We start from the raw sequence: 20517 nt of genomic DNA, 5'->3' as shown, positions 1-20517 counted from the left end.
TTAAATGTAATGTTGCAGTGGTTTTTGTTTGTTTGTTTGTTTGTTTGTTTGTTTGTTTTTTCACTTTCTTTCTTGACATCTAGCAGTGTTTTAAGCAGTGATTCTGCTCACTAGAACACCTGTATCCTACCTATTACTCGCACCACCTAGTGGTTATTTTTCATAATTTAGTTAATGGTTTAATACAGATAACAGAAAAAAATTAAGTAAACACTTAACCAGCGCTTTTCCAATGATCCAATGGATAATTTGTTCTCATTAACCGTTCCGTTTAGGAAGTATGAGATATGCAGGAAAGAAAATAGAAGGTATATAGTGTAACACAGTTTTAATATACACATATAACAGACAATGGATAAAAATGTTCTATGATGAACATAAAAGTGCTGTGCATGGCATAATTAATTCTTTTAGGTGAATGCTTTCCTGTCAAATGCTAACGATGGATAATTACCATCCATATAAATTAGAACTGTAGATTAGACAGTTCAAATCACACTCAAAACAGATAATCCCAGGGTGCCCCCACTGCAGGATCATCAGAGCTTCCAGCAATGTTCCTGTATATCAAAGACCGGATCGCCTCCTCCACCAATGCATTTCTTCCCCTAACTGGGGTCTTTATAAAGGTGTGATTATGCCTCCTGTCTGATCCTTCCTCTATTTAAATCAACAATGTCCAATCATATCTCACAGTGCACAGCTGAACCACTCAACATCAAAACTACTAGTCCCAAGGTTCCCTGCTGTACATGGGACTTCCTGCTATGTCACTTCCAGCATAGCAGGGAACTATGTCAACACCGGGTTCACGGACTCAGTCCGGTCATCCCTTTGCCATTTGACTGTATTTTTTGTCCCAAATGTCTTTTAGGTTTGTCCAGAGGTATTAAACTTCGGTGTCGCAACAGTCTTTTATGAGAAACTGAAGTTCCTGGTCCAAAACGGCATGTCGCGTTACTTCCGGTGACGCGTTGGCATAACAGCACTGTTGCTAAGGAGATCCTGAATCTCATCTAATGGGTGATAGAATATCATAATAGAATAAAGTGCATAGTGAGCGAGATATAGCATCAACAAACCGCTGATTAAACATATATAACAAGCTTTGAACTCATTTATATACATAAAGCAGCTATTACGGATCCCGGGTAACACGATTTGTCACTTCTGGTGATGTACTAGAATATACAGAGCTGTTACTATGGCGATCTGATCTCTGTAAAATAAAGTTCAAAGAAAACAAAGTAAAACAATATCACATGGCTACTTAGACATACATAAAAGACTTTCAAATCATCTTTGTACATAGCAACTGCGGGTTCTGGATAGCACAGTATATCACTTCCGGTAAAGCATTACAGTACACAAAAATGGTAACTATGGAGATCCTAGACCTGATCCATCAAAGATGGTACATTGTATCCATCATAATAAAGTGTCATGTTAGACTCTATTCTATTAAAGAGACTCATTTGTGCAAAATATGCAGGATAAAAACTGATAACTGGTCCGCATCAATTTAAAAGCTTAATTTAAAAACCACTTAATTTCAAAATCAGCATTTAGGCCCCCAGGTTTTAATGTGCCCAATTCCTAAATAGCTTGCATCTCGGCCCTTGCTAGTTGACTACTGATGTCCTTCCTTCTCCATTGATTTTTTTATATGTCTAATGGCACAAAAACGTTTTATCCCTGCTATATTTCCATTGTGATGGACTCTAAAATGTTCCGAAAGTGCATGTGTCGTTTGTCCTTTTTTGATGTTTCTTAAATAATCACTGATTCTGATTTTTAAGGCCCTTGAGGTACGCCCTATGTACCACAAATTGCATAAACATTCGATAGCATAGATAACATTAGTGCTATTACAAGTTATAAAATCTCGTATTTTATAATCGTTGTTATTGATTTGCACCTCTGGTATTTTTCCACTGCTATGTGGTATGTTCCTACAACCTATACACATCCCGCATCGGAAGAAGCCCTTTGATTTCACTGTACGCATACTTTTCTTAACAGGCTGAGCGCTTTTAACCAAACTATTTTTCAAATTCAGAGCTCTCCCAAAAATGCATTTCGGTCTTTCTGGTAATAAATGACCGATTATGGGGTCTTTACGCAAGATCCCCCAATGTTTATTTAAAGATTTTTCTAGCATTTTATGTTGGCTATTGAATGACGTTATAAACGTCCATTCGAATTGTGCTCCTTTATTGTTCTCGCCTTTCTGTTTTGCCTGTAATAGATCTTGGCGTTCAACTTTTGAAACATTAGTTTTCACAGTTTCTATCATTATTACCAGAGTAGCCTGAAGCCATCAATTTAGATTTCATCTCCTCTGCTTGTGTGTCATAGAGTTCCATTTTTCTACAGTTGCATTTTAATTGCATGAATTGGCCGTCCGGGATGGAACTAAGCCAATTTGAGTGATGGCAACTGTTGGCATTGATATATGCACCTGAGTCTGTAGGTTTTATAAATGTTTTTGTTTCTATTTTGTTATTGTCAATAAAAACAGTTATGTCTAAAAAGTTGATGCTTTCACAGCTACTCTCAAAAGTAAAAAATATATTGGCCGAAGTAGAGTTAAGATAGTTAAAAAATTGTATAAGACCATCCTCATCACCTCTCCAGATAAAAAAGACGTCATCTATATACCTCTTCCAGGACACTAGGTTTGCTCTGAAGGGACAATGATTCCAAATCATAGAATCTTCCCATTGTCCCATGAAAATGTTAGCGTAACTCGGAGCGAACCAAGTGCCCATGGCAGTGCCAACGTCCTGCAGATAAAATGTTCCATCAAAAGAGAAATAATTATTTTCTAAAATGAATTTGACCCCCTTTAAAATAAACTCTTGAAGGGACTCTTTTAATCCACTGACTGCCAGGGCCTTGGTGACAGCCGCAAGACTGATTTGATGTTCAATGATAGTATATATTGATCGCACATCGGCTGTCACCAAAATGTCACCTTCTTCCCATTGCATAGTTTCTAATACATTGAGGAAGGCTGTGGTGTCTTTAAGGTGTGATGGATATTTCACCACCAAGGGTTGCAGAAAATAGTCTATGAATTCCGACAGGTTAGAAGTTATAGAGCCAATCCCCGAGACTATAGGCCTGCCGGGGGGGGGGGGGGGGGGGGGGGGAGGGGTTTATAGGATCCTTGTGAATTTTGAGCAGGATATATAAAATGGGGATTATTGGCTCTTCTGTACGTATAAACTTAATTTCCCTTTCTGTCAGGGTCCCATTCATTCAATATTCATTCAGTAATTTTTCCAACTTCTTTATAATTTTTTGTGTTGGGTCGGCTTTTAATTTATGGTAAGTTACACCATCATCCAACTGGTGGAGAACTTCCTTATAATAGTCATCTTTTGGCAAGATGACTATACCATCTTCCTTAACAGATGGTTTAATTACCAAATTCTCACATTCGCGTAAACTCTTTAATGCCTGCCGTTCCTTAAATGTCAGATTATACTTTGGTAATTTATTATCCATCTCTTTGATGTCATCTGATACCAATTTCAGGAAGGTCTCCAAGAAGTTCCCTCTTATGAATGTAGGATTAAAAAACGATTTTGGTTTGACTGGAGTTCCCTCTACCTCTGTTGCAACTTCCATCCCTTTATTAACAAATAATTTTTTCAAACTTAATTTTCGAATGAATTTTTGCAAATCGATAAAGGTACTAAATTTGTTTAGGGGTAAAGATGGTGCTAATTTCATACCTTTTTCAAGGAGAGAAATCTCCTTTCTGGCTAACACATGGTTGGTTAGATTAAAAATGGTAATCTTCCCCAGACCCTTGTCTTCCGACAAAGGTGTGGGGGGTACGGGTAAATCTTTTTTTCTTACTATCATTTCTTTTGGATATTTTTCGCATTACTTTCCTATTTATTCCTTTCTTTTTCTTTTTGTTCACTAATCCCCCTCTGCAGCCTCTTCTCTTTATCTTGGAGGGTATAGTTTCTTCCTCCTGGATAAAAAAGGAGACGACTCAGTTGTGTGCTCTAGCGTTTGAAACCTGTTTCCTGTTTCATAAACAGGAGTAGTGGGGTAAAAATCACCCCTAGATCGATGCCTCCCCACAGGTTTGGACCGCCATCTATTGTCTCGGTCATTATCATAATCTGACCTACTTCTTTGTATTCCTCCATTTCTATTTCTATTGTTTCTCTGAGCCAATGGGATCAAAGCATGATATGTATATTTATCTCTAGACACACTCCTATGTTGGAGAATAAAATTTGTATTTCCTTTTGGATTTCGTTTATGTGGGAGGATCCATTTTTTATTGTTTTTCTTTGGAATTTGATTTGGTGACAGTGACCTACCCTCCCTGTCATCCTCCTCTATTTTTTCATTTTCTGACTCTTCATCTAGAGTTATCCTTCTATTATCCCGATTGAATTTACGCACCTTGCGTTCAATCAGAGATTTCTCATTTTTATTAATGAGAGTTCTAAACATTTCTCCAACTCTTTATATTCCTGTAAGTCAGTGAAGGGATGAACCAAGGTCTTATAGTTAGTTATTTCTGTCTCTAATCGTTCCAGCTCCTGTTTCCTATCATGTATAATTAATTTCATCAGAGCTGTGGAACATGTGTTTAGGATCCTATCCCATTCCAATTTGAATTCTTCATCCGCAAATGAAAAAGAAGCTGCCTTATTAATTAGTAAACCTTTCAGTATTATTTGGTGGGAGAGGTATTTTTCGAGTGTTACCGTCTCCCACCAAATCCTGTTTTCCTTCACTTCTAATTTTTTCATAAGGCTTTCTAGATTTTCATCTACCAAGACAATGGAGTCCCCCTCCTCCCTGAATACATAATCAAACTTGGATTTTCTCTCTTAATTTGAACATGATGCTGCACAGAGCATCCTGCAGTGGGGACACCCTGGGATTACCTGTTTTGAGTGTGATTTGAACTGTCTAATCCACAGTTCTAACATATCTGGTAATTATCAATCATTAGCATTTGATGGGAAAGCCTCCACCTAAATGAATTAATTATGCCATGCACTGCACTTTTATGTTCATCATAGAACATTTTTATCCATTGTCTGTTATATGTGTATATTAAAACTGTGTTACACTATATACCTTCTATTTTCTTTCTTGCATATCTCATGCTTCCTAAACGGAACGGTTAATGAGAACAAATTATCCATTGGATCATTGTAAAAGCGCTGGTTAAGTGTTTACTTCATTTTTTTCTGTTATCTTATATTCAGACACGTTTAATCACAAGTACTGTATTACCTCCTTTAACTTCTGCTCAATGGGAAGCCTTGGCGGTTAAATCACAACGGAGGAAATTAACAATGTCATCTCACACTTACCTCATGGTAAATCCCCAGGCCCAGATGTCCTCTCTGGTGATTATTATCGCTTATTACAACCGCATTTTACCCCCTCACTATTGGAACTGTTCCAAGCTATACATGAAAAAAAATGTCCATTTCCCCTTTTTAATGAAGCACACATAACTCTTCTACCAAAGCCAGACAGGGACATGAAATTACTATCTTCATATAGGCCTATTAGTCTCCTGAATGTCGACTACAAGATTTTATCTAAAATAATGGCGGCACAGCTCCAATTTATTCTTCCCGATATTCTCACAAATACTCAGATGGGGTTTGTACAAGGCCGACATGCAGTCAAGGCAATTCGCACAGCATTGGCTGCAGTCGCAATATTCCAAGATTCCCGTACTGATCCAAAAATGCTCTTAAGTCTTGACGCTAACAAAGCATTCAATATGGTGTTATGGTCACACTTATACACAGTCTTAGAAAACAGGGGCTTTGAAACAACATTTCTTGACTATATACGATATATTTACAATAGGCCTTCTGCTTCTCGACTGATAAATGGAGTTAAGGGGCTGAGATTTTATTTGGAAAGGGGCACACGCCAGGGATGTCCTCTATCTCCCTAATTGTTCAATCTAGTACTAGATCATTTGCTGCGTATACTCCAAGACTGGACAACTTTTCAGGGAATCAAAATAGGTACACAGGTAATTAAACTATCGGCCTTCGCTGATGATATTCTCCTCTATATTAGCAATCAAGAACACACTCTTCAGCAAATACTTGGCAGGATCCAGTTGTTTGGATCTATTTCGGGTTTTAGCATAAACATGGACAAATCCAGAGCAATGTTGCTATACAACACTAATTCTAACATGCAATGGACTGCTCAGTATCCTTTACAATGGGTCCCTACACATATCCCGTATTTGGGAATAACGATACCATGAAACATGGAGGATTTATACATATTAAATATCAGTAAAGCTATTAACTCCCTATCTGCTGATATACTGTAAAGGGATGTGATCGTCTTCATTATCTTATTTAGGCAGGGCTAACTTACTTAAGATGGTAGTCATCCCCCGCTTACTCTATCCATTACAAACACTTCCGGTCTTGCTCACAAAAACAGATACTCAGTTAATTAACACGTTCATTAGAAAATGTATCTGGAAAGGAGGAAGAGCTAGGATAGCACTGCGAAAGCTGGCCCAGCCAAAATCAAATGGAGGGAATAACTTCCCCGATATTGAAGTATGTAACCACGCTGCTCTCTTAAGACACCTGAGAGATTGGTTGCAAAAGAGTTCAGTTTATATGAACACATCATTGGAACAAAATTTCTTGCAAGGTATAGATCTGACATGTTTTCTTCACCAACATGACTAGGAAATTACGGATTATATAAAATTGAACCCTCTCCTGTGGACTACCTGAAAAATATGGAATATTCTACAACATAATGCCAAATAAAATCAATACCACTCCCTACACCTACCCTTAATCCAAAACCCTGAATTTCTAGATGGCATGGCTGCTCACCCCTTCACCATGTGTAGATTGACTGGGATACATACAATTTGATCATTGGTTTCCGTAGAGGATCAAAGAAAATTTACCTTTTCTGAGGTGTCCTCAAAATGTGTCATGACCAGCTTATATCCCTTTTTATACGCATTTATACAAGTGCGATTTTATATGTCATGTTCTCAAGCACCTCATGAAGAAGATTGGAATAACCCCCTAGACAGTCTTTTATCATACCTGGTCCCACAATATAAAGCTATCTCTTCTCATTCCACTTTCTTAAGGAAAATCTTAGGTCATGCCAAAATTACGGGAGGCATGTCTAAGTGGTTAAGTCACTTCCCTAGATTAACAATGCCTACATTGGAAAAAGCTTTAATGTATATTTTTGAATGTGTATCACAATACATATTTGTCTCCTCTGCAACGTTTCCAAATGGGAACCTCCGAATGTCATCTTTGCCCAAAATGCCATCAATCTGAAGCTGACACTTATCATTGTCTGTGGGCTTGTCCAATTATTCAATACTTTTGGCATCTTGTTCGGCGCTATGCTGAAGCCAAATGAATAACCTATGTACCGTTTACATCAAAATGGGCAATTCTGGGTATTATTGATCCGAATCTTAGAATGCCCCTAGAATGCAAAAAAATTCTTATAGCTCTTAGCGCAGCGGGGAAAAAGACAATACTCCAGGGGTGGATAGAGAATATGCCTCCACAGATACCTTTATTCTTAACTAAAGTATATAATTTATTCCGGATGGATTGGGTGGAAGCAATAGTGGACAAGGGTAAACAAGTAGATCGCTTTTTTACGCTATGGGACTCGTATATTTCTACTCTCCCCCTTACCACACGGCAACAAATACATTATAGCCTAAAAAACACTACGTGGTATTTAACAAGCTTGGCAGCACAAGATCCACCTTTTTCCCTGGATTGATGCAGGAGGGTAATTGGCAGCTCCCTTCAAGGCTAATGTAGTAACCTTAAGGACTACATGTTAACTAATGAAACAAAACCTAACATATATTGTTTAGCAAACAGAAATTGTTATTATAATAAACTACAATGTACTGAGTAGTAACAAGATTGTCTGAAACAAATAACGGATATTATTGGATTGTTATTATTCTGCCTATTCATGATGTCTCAATAAAAAATGTTTTAGAAAAAAAAAGGAAGTTGCTGGTGCAAGATCAGGTGAATAGGGAGGATAGGGAAACATTTCATAGCCACACTTCTCAGCTTACACAGCAGATGCTTGGGCGGAATGTGCAGGTGCATTACCGGCGAGGAGATGGATGCCTTTGCTGATCATACCACTGCATTTTCCTTTCATGGCATCTCGCAATTTCTGCAGAAGGGTGCATTGGTAAGCGCTAGTGATAGTCTGAACCTTTGGAAGGTGATCAGCTGGGATTATGCCTCAACAGTCCTAAAAAATGGACAGCATGAACTTCCCTGTATATTTCTGCACCTTGGCCTTTTTTTTGGGGGGGGGGAGGGGGGATGGGAGTGTTTCCACACTTTTTTTTCTGTATCATACAGGTGGACTCATCTTTCAATCATAGTTGTGAGATGTGCAAAGAAATTCTCTTCCTCCTGCTCCAACAGAGTCACCTGAAAGAAATCACAGTTTCTGTCAAATGAGATCACGGCAGCAAACAATAGGCCAGCTCAACGTTTCCGCACAGTGGAGATGCTTTGCAAGCCAGCATGCCTGCAGACTGATGAAACCCTCTCCCAGGCAAGATACGAGTTTGCAAACTTCTTTGCAGATAAAATATCCACCATTCGGGCTGGAATCTCCACAGTGCTATCAAAGGAGTGTCAAACTACAAAACCTGCCAATATAAGCCACCTGCCTTCATGGACCAGCTTTCACCCAGTGGATGTAAAGGACATTGCTGAAATTGCTCGGATTTTGCGTCCCACCACCTGTGATCTGGACCCTGCCTCAACCAAGCTTCTAATAGGTTGTATGGATATAATTGGTCCTATCTTTGCAAAAATTGTTCAATGCTCTTTGCAGACATGCATATATCCTGGACCCCTAAAGGAAGCAATTGTTAGACCTCTTCTTAAAAAATCTAATTTAGATCCCGACTGCATGACCAACTATAGACCGGTATCAAACTTTCCTTTTCTAGGAAAGGTTATTGAGAAAGTGATTGCAAATCAACTGGAAACCCGCCTGACAGCCCATGATATCTATGATCCATTCCAATCAGGATTCAGGAGAAGACATAGCACTGAAATAGCCCTGGTGTGTGTGTTAAATGATCTTCTGACAGCAAGAGACAGAGGCGACTATTCAATATTAATCCTTCTGGATCTCTCTGCAGCATTTGATACCGTGGACCATGGGCTTCTGATTGAGCGTCTGATACATTTTTGTGGACTGGATGGCACAGTCCTAAATTGGTTCAAATCATTTCTCACAGGCAGGTCACAGAGAGTATCGTCTGGATTATACTCATCCCCACCAGTGCCATTGCCATGTGGTGTCCCACGAGGTTCTATACTATCCCCAATGCTTTTTGCAGTATACATGCTCCCGCTGGATGAAATAATCAGGCGCCATGGGCTAGTCTACCACTGCTATGCAGATGATACACAACTGTACTTGTCCTTTGCTCCGGGCACTGATAACCCAATAGCAACCCCAAATGGCTGTCTAGCTGAACTCCAGGAGTGGAAGAGTGCTAGTTGGCTGCGACTGAACCCGGATAAAACAGAGGTCCTTATGATAGGACCGCAACATCAAAGGACAAGACTGCAGCATAGCCAACCAACTGGACTTACACTCGGGGATTCGGAATTACAAACTACTGATCGTGTGCGGAATCTTGGCGTTGTCCTGGATGGTGGCTTGACACTTAAACATCAGATATCAGCCACAATCAAATCCTCATTCTTTCACCTGAGGAACATAGCCAGAATCAAGCACTTAATTCCCTCAGATGATCTGCCAAAAGTCATCTACGCATTTGTATCATCTCGATTAGACTACTGTAATGCCCTCTACCTTGGTCTCCCAGCAAAAGAATTGCACCGCTTACAGCTGGTGCAAAACACAGCTGCCAGGCTGTTAACCAACCAGCCCCGTTCTAGCCACATTACACCCATACTCTACTACCTTCACTGGCTGCCTGTAAGATGGCGAATCATCTTCAAGATCGGCTTACTGAGTTTCAAAGTACTACATGACCAGGGCCCAAGGTACCTGAAGCAGCTACTGACCCCATACTTCCCCACTCGATTACTGCGATCTGTAGATGAAGGACTTTTAGCAGTACCTAGAATCTCCCGTAATTCATCTGGGGGTCGAGCTTTTACTCATGCAGCTCTGACTCTATGGAACTCACTTCCCCGCACAGTGCGAGAGGCCCTAACTATAGAATCCTTCAAAAGTAGACTCAAGACTTTCCTTTTTACTCAAGCATTCCCATAATTGCCCCTTTAGTATCTCCATGCTTCTGTATTTTATGAAAATCTGTTCTGTACTTCACTATTTTCTGTACTATATTATGCTATGTATCTGTTAAGCGCCTTGAGTCCTATTGGAGAAAGAGCGCTATATAAATAAAATTATTATTATTATTTTTATTATTATTATCCACTACAAAGTTCACATCGAGTTTGATGTGAAATGGGATCAGCAAGAGTGAACCCATCATGATGACACATTAGACATGTGCATTTGTTCATGCATAATCTTCTATACACTTCTATAACTAAGACCTACTTTCATGATCACTTCAATGGTTAGTCATCTGTTTTCTAGGACAAGATCCTCCGCTTTCTTCAATGTGTCAAGATCATCCTTGATTGAGGGTCTCCCAGATAGAGGCTCATCTGGGAGGGACATGTGTCCAGTTTGAAAGGTCCTTTTCCACCTCATAACAGTGTCATATGATGGCATTTCATCACCATAAATAGCTACACTTTTGTCATGGATTTGGTGGGCGCTGTTACCCTTTAAATGAAGGAACTTAATAACACTGCAGGCTTCTTTTTTGTCCATCATGCAGGTTACTGACATCTGTCAGCTTGTGAAATGAAACACATTGACATAAGTAGCTGTAAGTGACAACATCATGCACATAAGGATCAATGATTATGTTGATCAAATTACATCCAGATATCTCAATAACTTCATGGTGATAATTAAAACTTTATGATACCCCTCATAGATGTTGAATATTGTCTCAATAGACAGAATTAGTACATTTCTTCAAATGAGGTAAAAGACCTAACAGTTATACCCGCAGGATGGTTTGAAGATAAAAAAAAAAAAAAACATTTAGAGGTATTCAAAAAGTCTTGGCCAAGAGATGTTGCATTTCACAGATATAGGCAATGTTGGACTGGGTCATGAAGGGCCCACCAGGAGAATGTAATATTTGGGGCCCACTGAAGGGGCATAACCATATGCCAAACTGAGCGCACCCAGTAAAGAGAGGCATGGCAAAAATGTGTTTAAATAGATTAAATTAGAGTAAGTAGTGGTAGACATAACAAAAATCCAGAGTAAGGGATTGAATGAAATACTTAAAGCAGCATAGACATTAGTTCTACATTGAACTAATGTCTATGCTGCTTTGAGACCTTTATTCATCAACTGGTGTGTAGCCGACAATTGCATGTATGTATATACAGTATAATATGTACACTCCTGATTAAGTCCAGCAGATGGCATAACAAATGAAATGTATTGAGGAAGGCAGACTGACTTTATACCTGGTTCCATATGGTATGTTGAGGCTTTCAGATAAACTACCTACAGTATGTTCATTTAAATTGTATGGACAGTTCATTATTTTTTATTAATACATTTGTGTACAGTGTATTACACTATCGTGCCTACTTTCTTTCTCCTATATGCAAGTTATATCCTTGGATTGAAGGAAAAAATGGGAATATTGCTTGAAGGGATCATCCAGGTTACTATATGTGCTTGTTTAGAGCCATTCCTTAATTCAATATCTGCGGTTAAGAAGTGGTTGTCACCACCATTTCCGGTACACCTTAATTTTAATTGTGTAATAGGTGATGGGAATGTTTTAACATTGTTATGTAATATACCAGGCGATGTCATTCTCATCTTCATTCCAGATACTTTATTCAGGCTGACTGAACAACGACCATTGGAGACAAGCAACCACTCTGCACATAGGGGAGTGTTGAAGTGACTTTATTCTTTCTCTTGGTGATTTGAAATCCACAGTTTTGGACTTTTTGGACTATTGTTTGAAAGGTTGCTTCTACTACATATAGTGAATTTATATTTGTTTACAACTCTTGTGTTCTGGGTTAAGCACTCCGTACCCCTATTTTTTTATTATACAGTACTGTGCAAAAGTTTTAGGTACTGTAGATGTGGAAAAAATGCTGCAAAGTAAGAATGCTTTAATAAAAGTTTATTTTTATCACGTAACAAAATGCAAAGTGAAATGAACCGAAGAGAAATCTAAATCAAATCAATATTTGGTGTGACCACCCTTTGCCTTCAAAGCAATCAATACTTTAACAATCACAGTTTTTGAGGTTGTTCAAAACATCTTGGATAAATAACTACAGATCTTCTGTGGATGTAGGCTTGCTTAAAAACTTCTGTCTCTTCATGTAATCCCAGACAGACTCGATGATGTTGACATCAGGGCTCTGTGGGGGCCATATCATCACTTCCAGGACTTCTTGTTTTTCTTAATGCTGAATATAGTTCCTAATGACATTGACTGTATGTTGGGGTCATTGTCCTGCTGCAGAATAAATTTGGAGCCATGATAAGGTAAGTACCAGCCTGCATTTCTCAGAATTGGGACACCATTAATCCTGACCCAATCCCCAACTCCATTTGCTGAAATGTAGCCCCAAAATTGCAATGAACCCCACCATGCTTCACTGTTGCCTGCAGATACTCATAACTGTATCACTCTCCTGTCCTTTGGTGAACAAACTGCCTTCTGTTAAAGCCAAATATTTAACTTTTTGACTCATCAGTCCAGAGAACCTGCTGCAACTTTTATGCACCACAGTGTTTTCCTGCATAATTTAGTCGATTGGCCTTGTTTCCGGGACACGGTCGTTAAGTCGACACAACTTAGGTCAACAGTCATTAGGTTGACCACTGAATGTCGACATGGGCATTAGGTCGACATGCACTAGGTCAACATGGGCATTAGGTCAACATGTACTATGTCGACAGGTCAAACGGTCGACATAAGTTTTTCAATTTTTTTTAAACATTTTTTGGACTTTTTCATACTTTACGATATACGTGGACTACGATTGGGAACGGTAACCTGTGGCGAGTGCAGTGGAGCGAGGCACCTTGCCCAAAGCATGGCGAGCGAAGCACTAATTGGGGTTCCCCATCACTTTAAGTAGAAAACTACACCAAAAAAGTCCAAAACCACATGTCAACCTTTTCACCTGTCGACCTAGTACATATTGACCTAATGCCCATGTCGACATAGTGCATGTCTACATAATGCCCATGTCAACCTTCAGTGGTCAACCGAATGACTGTCGACCTAAGTTGTGTCGACCCAACGTCCCATACCCCTTGTTTCCACGTTGAACGTATGGCTTTTAGGCCGCAATTCTTCCATGAAGACCACTGGTTTCTGACAGTTTTGAGCTTATGGCACTGCTGAACATCTTCCGATTTCAAAGTAAAATAAGCATGATGTGCCTTTTATCTGATGCACTACAATTTATTTGGCCGACCTCTGTGTCTAAGATACTCAACGTTACCCATTTATTTGTGCTTCTTCAAAGGAGCTTGAACAGCACATCTTAAAACTCTAGTCTACTTGGAAATCTTTGCCTGGGAAAGACCTTGTTAATGCACTACATTACTACCCTGTGTTTTGGTGCTGTGCTCAGTCTTGCCATGTTGTATAAACTATGCCATGAAACTGTCTGTGTTTCAACCTACATATCAAAATGATGATCATTATTATCACCTGTTTAGTATGATTATTTAATCATACACCTGACTATAATCCTACAAAATCCCTGAATTTTGTGCAAGTGAACTCATGTTGTTTTGAAGGCAATGGGTGGTCGCACCAAATATTGATTTGATTTAGATTTCTCACTGTTGCATTCACTAACTATTAACACTTTTATATTTTCAAAGTATTCTTACTTTGCAGCATTTGTTACACAGTACTGTGCGTGTGTGTATATAAAGTTTTTATATATAAATATATATATATATATATATACTGTATATATATATATATATATATATATATACACTGCTCAAAAAAATAAAAGGAACACTTAAACAACACAATGTAACTCCAAGTCAATCACACTTCTGTGAAATCAAACTGTCCACTTAGGAAGCAACACTGATTAACAATTAATTTCACATGCTGTTGTGCAAATGGAATAGACAACAGGTGGAAATTATAGGCAATTAGCAAGACACCCCCAATAAAGGAGTTGTTCTGCAGGTGGTGACCACAGACCACTTCTCAGCTCCTATGCTTTCTGGCTTATGTTTTGGTCACTTTTGAAAGCTAGCGGTGCTTTTGCTCTAGTGGTAGCATGAGACAGAGTCTACAACCCACACAAGTGGCTCAGGTAGTGCAGCTCATCCAGGATGGCACATCAATGCGAGCTGTGGCAAGAAGTTTACTGTGTCTGTCAGCGTAGTGTCCAGAGCATGGAGGCGCTACCAGGAGACAGGCCAGTACATCAGGAGATGTGGAGGAGGCCGTAGGAGGGCAACAACCCAGCAGCAGGACCGCTACCTCCGCCTTTGTGCAAGGAGGAACAGGAGGAGCACCTCCAGAACACTGCAAAATGACCTCCAGCAAGCCACAAATGTGCATGTGTCTACTCAAATGATCAGAGACATGAGGGTGGTATGAGGGCCCGACGTCCACTGGTGGGGGTTGTGCTTACAGCCCAACACGGTGCAGGACGTTTGGCATTTGCCAGAGAACACCAAGATTGGCAAATTCGCCACTGGCGCCCTGTGCTCATCACTGAGCACATGTGACAGATGTGACAGAGTCTGGAGACGCCAAGGAGAAAGTTCTGCTGCCTGCAACATCCTCCAGCATGACCGGTTTGGCAGTGGGTCAGTAATGGTGTGGGGTGACAGTCCTCCATGTGCTCACCAGAGGTAGCCTGACTGCCATTAGATACCGAGATGAGATCCTCAGACCCCTTGTGAGACCATATGCTGGTGCGGTTGGCCCTGGGTTCCTCCTAATGCAAGACAATGCTAGACCTCATGTGGCTGGAGTGTGTCAGCAGTTCCTGCAAGACAAAGGCATTGATGCTATGGACTGGCCCGCCCGTTCCCCAGACCTGAATCCAATTGAGCACATCTGGGACATCATGTCTTGCTCCATCCACCAATGCCACGTTGCACCACAGACTGTCCAGGAGTTGGCGGATGCTTTAGTCCAGGTCTGGGACGAGATCACTCAGGAGACCATCCACCACCTCATCAGGAGCATGCTCAGGCATTGTAGGGAGGTCATACAGGCATGTGGAGGCCACACACACTACTGAGCCTCATTTTGACTTGTTTTAAGGACATTGCATCAAAGTTGGATCAGCCTGTAGTGTGTTTTTCCACTTTAATTTTGAGCGTGACTCCGAATCCAGACCTCCATGGGTTAATAAATTTGATTTCCATTGATCATTTTTGTGTGATTTTGTTGTCAGCACATTCAACTATGTAAAGAACAAAGTATTTAATAAGAATATTTCATTCATTCAGATCTAGGATGTGTTGTTTAAGTGTTCCCTTTATTTTTTTGAGCAGTATATATATATATATATATATATATATATATATATATATATAGCAGGGAGAAGAACGTGGCACTCACGGCAAGTTTCAATAATCACAACCACAGCATATAGCGTAGAGCAACGTTTCAGTGGCACCCCACTGTCATCTGGCTTTATTAATAAAATGTTAAAACGGTCCTACCTTTATAGAACACCCACGTGTTTGTTGTACAGATCGTCCGGACCCAAACTTCCGGACAAAAAAGCGGAAATGATGTGATAGTGCCGTCAGCGCACTGAGAGATCAAAGCCCATCACCATGGAAACCTGATTGTTAGAAGTAGCAGAACATGGATACTAGTACAGCGTGTAGACATTTGTGGCAATCATTAGACACATAGTGTAAAATAAGTAGCAATCATGCGGCAATAACATAAAACAGCATTGACATACTGTAACAGATATTTGTATGCTAGAATACACATATATTTATCCCACAATCCGAAAATAATTCACAAAGTAAAGGAAGCATGAGATATATTATATCAGCCCTCAGATATTAATTTAATCCTATAAATTTCAAATTGTTATAAGAAACAAGAATAAGAGAACTGTTCATTCAGTCCTCTCGGGTAAATCACATCAAGATAGGCTATCCACCTTGCCTCTACCTGTAATAATTTGGTAGCACGATCACCACCCCTGATGTGCATAGGGACATGGTCGATCATTCTGTAGCGAATACTTGCGTGATTATCTCGTTAAAACTGATGTCTCAAGGGTACGAATGGAGACACCAAGTTCCACCCATTTTTTGTCAGCACAGAACGTCAGATTGGGATGTTTCAAGTGTACATGTGTCACCTGTCAGTATTTACTGGTAGGTGATTCATTTAATCATCCACACACTGGCAAGAGGATTTTGATAAAACATCGACTTACATGTAATTCTACCTTCATTATCTATCAAATCCTCTGCCCGTGTGGCCTTAGTTACATTGGCAAATCTGAGCGCAAATTCAAGGAAAGGATGACTTGCCACAGATCTGCTATCAGAAATGCTCTGGAGTCAGGAACCAGTGAGCAACCTGTGGCCAGACATTTTGCTGCTTGCAGACATTCTATTAGCAGTATTCGCTACAGAATGATCGACCATGTCCCTATGCACATCAGGGGTGGTGATCGTGCTACCAAATTATTACAGGTAGAGGCAAGGTGGATAGCCTATCTTGATGTGATTTACCCGAGAGGACTGAATGAACAGTTCTCTTATTCTTGTTTCTTATAACAATTTGAAATTTATAGGATTAAATTAATATCTGAGGGCTGATATAATATATCTCATGCTTCCTTTACTTTGTGAATTATTTTCGGATTGTGGGATAAATATATGTGTATTCTAGCATACAAATATCTGTTACAGTATGTCAATGCTGTTTTATGTTATTGCCGCATGATTGCTACTTATTTTACACTATGTGTCTAATGATTGCCACAAATGTCTACACGCTGTACTAGTATCCATGTTCTGCTACTTCTAACAATCAGGTTTCCATGGTGATGGGCTTTGATCTCTCAGTGCGCTGACGGCACTATCACATCATTTCCGCTTTTTTGTCCGGAAGTTTGGGTCCGGACGATCTGTACAACATACACGTGGGTGTTCTATAAAGGTAGGACCGTTTTAACATTTTATTAATAAAGCCTGACGACAGTGGGGTGCCACTGAAACGTTGCTCTACGCTATATGCTGTGGTTGTGATTATTGAAACTTGCCGTGAGTGCCACGTTCTTCTCCCTGCTATTATCCTGTATCTACGGAGGCACCGGCTCTTAAGGTTTACAAGCGTTTTGGAGTGCCTTGTCCACCGTTCTATATATATATATATATATATATATATATATATATATATATATATGTATATGTCCATGTAATTGGGGTCCCTGGCACTCCGGACTTACGTTCACCTTGCTCCGGTGCCTTCCCTGCAGATCAACGTCTGTGTATAAATCCTTTGTGTGGGCGGCACTCAGAGACTTGCAAACAACGTTTAAAGTGCAAAAAAAGACCCCACTGGGCCAATTTATTGGTAACGTTTCGGGGTGTTGTTCCCCTTCCTCAGGTCTGAGGAAGGGGAACAACACCCCGAAACGTTACCAATAAATTGGCCCAGTGGGGTCTTTTTTTGCACTTTAAACGTTGTTTGCAAGTCTCTGAGTGCCACCCACACAAAGGATTTATATATATGTATATATATATATATATAGTATGTACAGCTGTTCTACCCGTTCTTCGCACGGGAGTTTCTGATTTTCACAGTTGTAAATATGAATGAGTGTTAAAAATTTGGTAAATCTATAAAGCTGTGCATTTGAGACGTCTTAATGTAAGTAAATATTAATCCACGGTTCTTGGTGTTACCCGAGGAGCACTCGTAGCAGATATGGTAAAAAGTGACCGGATTATTTTTGTAGTTTATTAAATTCTACACTCTGGAAGTTCAATCCAAATTTTGATCCGATTGTCCATTTGGGCATTATCGTTCATGCAACACAAGCCACGCATCAGTAATGATGTCATTATGTCAACACCGTTTCATCCCCTTAGGAGAGGCTTATTAAAATTCTAATTACGCAGTTCTCCTATTTCCTACCTGAAGAATGTGTATGTTACATTTCAGCTTCCTAAGATATTGGGAAGTAAGATAATTAGTGATGAGTCAGTCAGTCAGTGCGTGAGTGAGGGCTTTTGCATATATAAATATATATATAGAGTTATTTTTATGTCAGAATTATATAACGTAATCAAGACACATAAATGACTAAATAACATCATATTTCATGAAAACCAATTCGCTCAACATACAACAGAGTTCTCACATGACTAGCAATCTCTAGAATAAAACGCTCTATAAACTGCTAATTAAAAATAATAGGATCAGTGAATGTAATCTCCATCTGTATACACAATAAAATCTGTCTGTATACAGTACCTGCCAGAGGTGATGGATTAATTAAAGTCTTAAAGCTGTTTACTGGTTAAATATGCTCCAAAAATGGTGTACTTGCACAGTTCCCAAATTATCAGTATAATGTCCAGCTTGTAAGGAGATAATTATATATTGGGAATTACCAATGGAAATCTGCCACACTGATTAACATTGTAGAATACCTAGGGAGGCACTCTGCTACAAGGAAGGTTGTAGGGTGCGTACTTAGAAAGCACTCAGTAGCAACCTTTCTCCTCCTCTGTGGTTACATGGCGCTTGCTGTTTGATGTTATGATGTCACATGCTCCTGAGGTAATTGGTGCAGGACCAGTGCACACAGTTTACCTACCAGAGCACTTACAACATTCTAATAACATGTACTTTAGATTAGGTATTAGCATAACTAAGCATTTCAATGTGTGAAGAAAAAAATCAAGAAAAATGCCTTCTCAGCATTTAATGAGATGTGCAGGAACTGGGTCTAAATTAATTTATTGTATTTTTCAGTCTAGGGTCCTATAGGTCATGACTCTCATGTATTGATTAATACAGGTTGAGTATCCCATATCCAAATATTCCAAAATACGGAATATTCCGAAATACGGACTTTTTTGAGTGAGAGTGAGATAGTGAAACCTTTGTTTTCTGATGGCTCAATGTACACAAACTTTGTTTAATACACAAAGTTATTAAAAATATTGTATTAAATGACCTTCAGGCTGTGTATATAAGGTGTATATGAAACATAAATGAATTGTGTGAATGTATACACACTTTGTTTAATGCACAAAGTTATAAAAAAATATTGGCTAAAATTACCTTCAGGCTGTGTGTATACGGTGTATATGTAACATAAACGTATTCTGTGCTTAGATTTAGGTCCCATCACCATGATATCTCATTATGGTATCTAATTATTCCAAAATACGGAAAAATCCGATATCCAAAATACCTCTGGTCCCAAGCATTTTGGATAAGGGATACTCAACCTGTATAATATTTTCTTGGTCATAATGGGTAATTTCACGTCATTTTATTGTATTGCAAAAAAAAAGGTAAAAAAATCTTCATATATTGTAATTACAGAAAATTGTCTATAACTGACACAGCAGTTTCAAAGCATCAAGTGAACACACAGAACAACACATATCTGTGGGTCAGAACAAATTATACAAATACAGCATCTCCTAAGCATAGTATAAAATAGAAGAAAAAACAGATGTGGACAAAATGTATAAACTTTTGCATATCAACAAGAAAAATACAAATAAACAAACCAAAACAAACAAAAGGGTAAAAGTGGTGAGAAGGGGAGAAACCAGACATGTCATCTACAGGTAAGTCAGCATATAGTAGGACATTGAATAACAAAGTATGTAAGAACCAAGAGGTAGTTTCAAAAAGCTTTTGTATGTGAGCCTTAGTATCTGCGTCCAGACCATCAATATAGATACCCCATTTTTATAAAATAGTTTGACACCAGTCTCAATTAGAGATGAGCGGGTCCGGTTCTCGGAGAACCGGACCCACCCAAACATTGAGATCCAAGGCGGGATCCGAGCCCAGCTCAGGACATCCTGTCTTACTCGGATCCCAAAGTGAGGCCGAATGTCATCTTACCGCTGTTGGATTCTCGCTGGTTCAGGTTTCTATATAAGTCCCTGGTGATCGGTGCCATCTTCACTCTGGCTGTGGAGAGTGTACTGTAGGATGTGTCCGTCTCAGTAAGGTGTTGTCTGGCGTGGGGTGGATGTGTTCTCTCTGTCTGCTGTCTTTGAAAGGGGTGCTTTCTCTGCCTGCTGTATCTGAAAGTGGTGCTCTCTCTGTTTGCTGTATCTGAAAGGGGCATTCTTTCTACTGTACCTGAAAGGGGTGCTCTCTCTGTC

The sequence above is a fragment of the Pseudophryne corroboree genome, chromosome 4, assembly GCF_028390025.1.
Source record: "Pseudophryne corroboree isolate aPseCor3 chromosome 4, aPseCor3.hap2, whole genome shotgun sequence".
Lineage (NCBI taxonomy): Eukaryota > Metazoa > Chordata > Amphibia > Anura > Myobatrachidae > Pseudophryne > Pseudophryne corroboree.
Note: the sequence above shows the minus strand (reverse complement) of the source record.